This window comes from Fukomys damarensis, unplaced genomic scaffold (genome assembly GCF_012274545.1).
Source record: "Fukomys damarensis isolate Sample0158 unplaced genomic scaffold, DMR_v1.0_HiC HiC_scaffold_36, whole genome shotgun sequence".
NCBI classification, from domain to species: domain Eukaryota; kingdom Metazoa; phylum Chordata; class Mammalia; order Rodentia; family Bathyergidae; genus Fukomys; species Fukomys damarensis.
In genome coordinates, this window is record NW_022900948.1 from 17,642,699 (window position 1) to 17,648,245 (window position 5,547).

A 5,547-nucleotide genomic window follows, 5' to 3' on the forward strand; every position below is an offset into this window, starting at 1 on the left:
AACTGAAGTAGGAGGATTGCTGTGGGTTAGTTGAAGCTGGCCTTGAACTACAGAATGAGACCCTGTTTCAGAAAAAAAAAAAAAAAAAAAAAAAGCTTTGTAGGCAGGGGCCCAGCTGACTCAGGGCCCCGGTTGCTTGCTAGCATGTTTGTGTCGAGGCCACACATGATTGGTTGCTCCTAGCGCATCAGAAATTCAGTGTGGCAGGGATCCTAGAGAAGACCTATCTCCAGGAGATGGTGGTACAGAGAACTTTTGTAAATAATCTAAAAACCTACAAAGTGTTACAAAATGTAAAATGACTTCTGCTGTCTCTACAGCAATCTGCTTTGTTTAGTTCAAAATTAACAGACACTGGAGGCATTGACCATGAAATGGGACATCTGGCCTCATCCCTAACCTTGAACACCCCCTTCTTGTGCACTAGAATAGGTAGCTAGATGAATCTTAAGGTAAACTCCCTAACTACAAGGAATTGTTACTTCTGGGTTAAGGTTAACTGTCTTGTTACTGTAATTTGTACATGGGTAATGTGAACTGAGGAAATGAAATGTAACCACCTGAATGAGATCATAGCTGTAAAACCTATAAAAGATGAAGCTGCCACCCAGTAGGTGGTTGATCACTGGCACTGACTTTTTGAGTGTTATCGACCTTTGCTGGCAAAATAAACTTTTTATTATTTTACTTCCATTCAGCTTGTTTCTATGTGTGTGTCACTTGCCAATTCCTTTTGCAACAGTGAAACTCCCTGACAGGTGACTTTGGCTCAAGGTCATCTTGATGGTTTTGCTGATCTTTTCTAGACAGCAAGCCACCCAGCACTTCCATCTCACTTCTTTCCCTCCCTCCTGCCCCCGGATCAGACTTGAACCATGTGGCAATGGCCCTCTCCTCTCCTGGCTCCTCCTAGGCCCCTCCTCTTTTGGTTACAATCCCCCCTCCCCCAAACCCATAAAATTCTTGAATGTTTAATCCTGGGTTGGTGTCTGCTTTTAACCCCATAGGCAGTGTGGAATCCCAGGTTTCAGAAGGAACCCAAGGTTAAGAAGTCTTAGGAGCCCAAAGGAGAGAGTGAAGAGGTAAGGGAGCATAGAGATAACACCTATGCTTATGCATATTGCACCCCATTAACCTGCTTACCCATACCATGAAGCAGGGCCCAAAGCTTCCCTGCAAGGTGAGAGACGTGGGCCTGACAGGTTCTCTGACTCATCTGAGTTCATCAGATTGGAAAGCAGCAGAACCTGGTGAGGAGCCTGGGATGGTTGATACCCAAGACTGTTCTTTTTACTCAGCGCTACCCGCTGAGTACCTTCTCACAACACTTTCACAGCATCGAATCATATCTGCAGCACAATTGCGTGAAAAGATGGTATGAATTCATCATACCAATTTCACAGAAAACTGAAACTCAGAAAATTTGAGCTAGGGTCAATTGCCCAAGGTCAGTGCATTAGCTTTGAACAGGACAGGACCCAACTCAGAGCCACACCCCACTTTTTATCTTTTCTCCGTGCTACTTGAGGCCCTGCAAGAAATGTAGGCATTGCCTTCTTTGCCTGGTGTGGTTACAAATTCTTATTTATACTCTTTTCCTGGGAGCAGGGGAGATCTTGGCTGTGCCCAGCACACAAGCCTGGGAGTGTTGAAAGAAGCTCCTGCTTGCCCCCATTGGAAACCCAACACTAGCCTCCTTCCTTCTTGCTTGGAAGTGCTCTAGAGTTTCTGTGCTCACAATGCATCTCTTTGGAAGGCTGCCCTCTGAGGGTTGCCATGGTGACTATTTTGGTACTGCATGCTAGAAAAAGCTGAGGCACCTGCTGGTCACACCACCAAAACTTGTCTCTCTGAAAAATCAGCAGATGGCATTTGTCAGAAATTCCTACTTCTTGATTAATTTGGGAAAATGAGGAGTGTGTGGCCATGCTGATATCCTTTAACCTGGAGTGCTCATGTTGGTGTTTTGCGGAAGGTGTGTAACAGCTGGGCATAGACCCCACAAGGCTTCTCTGAAGGGATGGACCCTTTCGTTTTTCCAGAGGGGGAAAAAAATTGGTGATTTGGATTCTAGTAAATGAAAATCAGAAGAATAGTATATTTTCCTTTCACATTGAGAGGGATTGGTATTTCAGGGTCAGTTGTAGAAAGGCCTATCCATCACTTCTAGCAGTTAGTAGCTTCTGTGAGTACTCAAACATGCCTCATGTTGGGTCCAGCTCTTAATTAGACAGCGTGTCAAAATCCCAGTTTGATTCAAATTTTAGTTCTGCCACCTATTAATTGTGTAATTTTGGACAAGTTCCCTAGCCCCTCTAAACCTGTTTCCTCATCTGTAAAACAGTGAGGATAATAATTATCTTACAAGATTGTAATGAGGATTAAATATAATAATATTATTATTGTCGTTAATTTTAACTAGAGTAAATTTAGACATGGAGGGACTGGCCAATTCATGTGTCATATAGTTTTTACATATAACTTTGCAACTGTGCTCATGAAAGTAAATAAACTATTTTCACTGCCTTAATCTAAGGACTGCTATTAAAATTGGAGCAAAAATTTAAAAGTACAACAAAAACTCCTGGCTGCACATTGTACAATGTGTCTGTATATTAACTGTTAACTCGTTCTGCTTTCCTAGGAACTTATTTCCTCACCTCTCACATCATGGCTTTCACATACCCTTTTCACAGTTTGCAATACTATTTGTTCCCAGCCTTGCTTAGCAAACCATGTCTATAGGTGTGAGCACTGGTTACCATCTCTGAATTTTGAGGTAAGTACTTTCAAGAGTCTTCTGCAGAGCTGTTTATGTAGTTTTTCACTTTTCTTTCATGATTAGTTCTCTATGGAGAAAGAGCCTCAAATTTCCTCATTGACAATTTTGTCCTCTAATGAGCCTGGCAACTCAGGGCTGGAAAAACACAGGCTGCTGCTCTCCCCTCCTGTGGTCATGACAGACATTGCTAATCAAGTACAGCACTCTTCTTACTGAGCCTGGATGGGCCTGGGAACCTTCCAGAAGACAGCATTCAAGGTAGCCACTGCTAATTGATCAGAGCACAGGAGAGGAAATGTATTTGTCATTTTTGGTGTAGAAGAAAGAATCTGGGACAGAATTCAGAAAAGCTAACTCTAATGCCAATTCTGCTTTTAACTAATTGTGTGAACTGGAACTAATAATTTCCCTCTCTGAGGTTCAGTTTCCATATTTGACATGAGCCAAATTAATTCCTTCTAGTTCTAAGTCTCCACAGTCTTACCCGCCAGTACCCATCCCTCCACCCCCCACCACATATGAACATACTCTCCCATCAGGTGGGCTCCCAACACCCAGCACGGGCTCTGATCTGTTCCTTTCCTGGGGCTGGTCCAAATGATCAGATTCTATCAAATATCCTGGGATGGCTGAGGGCCAAATTAAACATTCTCAGATGGTTGGAATTACCAAATCATATCGTTTTTGTGCTGAAAGTCACCTCAGAGCATACTGAGCTCAATCTTCTACATTAAAGATCAGAGAAGACTAGAACAAAAGAGGTTCAGTGACTCCTTTGAGGTCACAAACAAACTAGATCTGGCCCCTGTTTGGGAGATTCCCTCAGGTCTGAGCTCGGGTATTGTCCTGAGCTTGGGAAAGGCCTTAAGGCTCCTAGCTAAGGTATTCCAGAGCAGATACTGACCACCTGGGCTCTCCTGAAGCCTGGAGGGACACAAGGGGTACCCCAGGGGGTCAAGAATATCTCCTGGAGGTCAAAGGTAGAGTCAGTTTGTGCTATGTGACTTCAGAGGGATCTTGGGCCTTCTCTGTGCCTTCATTCTCACTTTTAAAAAGAAATAATTGGGTAATCATTGGTCCTCAAGTTTAACTAACAAGCAGAATACTTGGAAAGCTAGCAATACTGACACAGCCTGGATGCCGCAGCCTGATTCCAATCCCATTGCTCTGTGTGGGGGTCAGCATCTATGTTTGAATAAGAAGGTTCACAGGTGATTTGAATTTGTAGGCTGGTTGAATGGACTGAATGGGGGCTTACTCCTGTCCTATGTTCTACTCCCCAGGTCCTGTGAATGTTGCCTTATTTGGAAAAGAGCCTTTGCAGTTGTTTAGGATCGTGAAACAATGAGATCATCCTGCATTCTTTGTTGAGCCCTAAATCCAGTGACAGTGTCCTTCTAGGAGTGAAGTGGAGGCAGATTTAACAGAGAGGAGATGGAGGAAATGTGACCACAGAAGCAGAGATTGGAGTGATGTGTCCACAAGTCAGTGAATACCTACAGCCTAGAAGGGGCCGAGCATTGATTCTCCACTGCAGCCTCCAGAGGGAGGGTGGCACTGCTGATGTCTTGGTTTTGGACTGCTGGCCTCCAGAAACGTGAACAGATATAGTTCAGTTGCCCCATCATGTGACTGTAGCTCCACCAATCTGATGATCTTAAGCCAAGGTTTGCCAAGAAGTAGAACAGGAAGGGGGCTCTCAGAATTGCCCAGTGGCTCTTCACACAGTGGAAGTATGCAGCTTTGGGGCATCAGAGTCCGAGGACCTACTGCTCCATTCTCAGTGTCACTGGCCTATGCCCAGGTGTGCAGGCTCTGAGGTCTTCAAAGGTGAAATCTGATTGTATGGTTTGAAAATTTTTCCTAGTTGGTTGCCATTAAGTAGGACTCTCAGGCTGCTTTGAGGATTCCTCTGAATCACATAATACTCGTTCACAAATTTGCTTTCTGCTAAAATGAGCTAAAGCGAGTCTATTGTTTATATCAAGAATCCTGACTAGCACACCAACCCTTGAGCAGAAAGGAAATACTAAATATAAATGCCACTTCCGAGACACTTGAAACCCCCTCTCCACCTTCTCCCTCCTGCCTCTCCTCTGCCAGGCCTGTCAAACTCATCAAGGCAACACATCACTCTGAGCATGGGGTGGGGCGGGCTCTGAGCACGGATATGTTGGCTCTAAATTTCCACAAAGTGGCCCTGATTGTTTGGAAATCCTTAGAAAAGGGCCACTATTTTTCAGTGGGGAGGGATAAGAATCTTGGATTTGTGAAGGCTACCAGAGGTGTGGCCAGTGATGGTGCAGATGTTCCTCCAGCCCATCTGCCCTGTTCTGGAGTTTGAACCATCAGTAAGAATAACGTAACAGAATTTTCACTGGCTCATGGGTGAACTTCAGAATGCTACTGGTTTGACTCCCAGGCTGACTGCCCTGTTCTTCTCTAGTTCCTTAGGAAGCACTGCACCTGGCAGGAAGGGTCTCTTGCTGCAAAGGACCTTCAATGCAATGGCCATGTGACTGCAGACAATCCAAAAGCAGAGCCAAGGGTGTAGCTCAGTGGTAGAACACTTTCCTAGCATGCAGAGGCCGGGTTTGATCCCCAGCTTGGCAAAAACAAAGAAACAGCAATAAAACCTCAAAGCAAAGAACACAAATGAGTGGGAAGGAAGCGAGGGAGAGTAGATAAAGAACAGCATCAGCAAAAGAAAGGTTAAAAGCATCCACAGCAGATTCTATTTACCTAAGCCCCACATATGGCAACTG

At 44.6% G+C, this 5,547-nt stretch overlaps 1 long non-coding RNA gene across 1 annotated transcript; it reads left to right on the top strand.

The window, feature by feature from the left end:
* Positions 1 to 1,866: 1,866 nt before the first annotated feature.
* Positions 1,867 to 4,471, top strand: LOC104855507. The gene is made up of 3 exons (XR_778426.1): positions 1,867 to 1,975; positions 2,846 to 3,040; positions 4,066 to 4,471. It is a non-coding gene; the product is annotated as an uncharacterized LOC104855507 (long non-coding RNA).
* Positions 4,472 to 5,547: the final 1,076 nt, after the last annotated feature.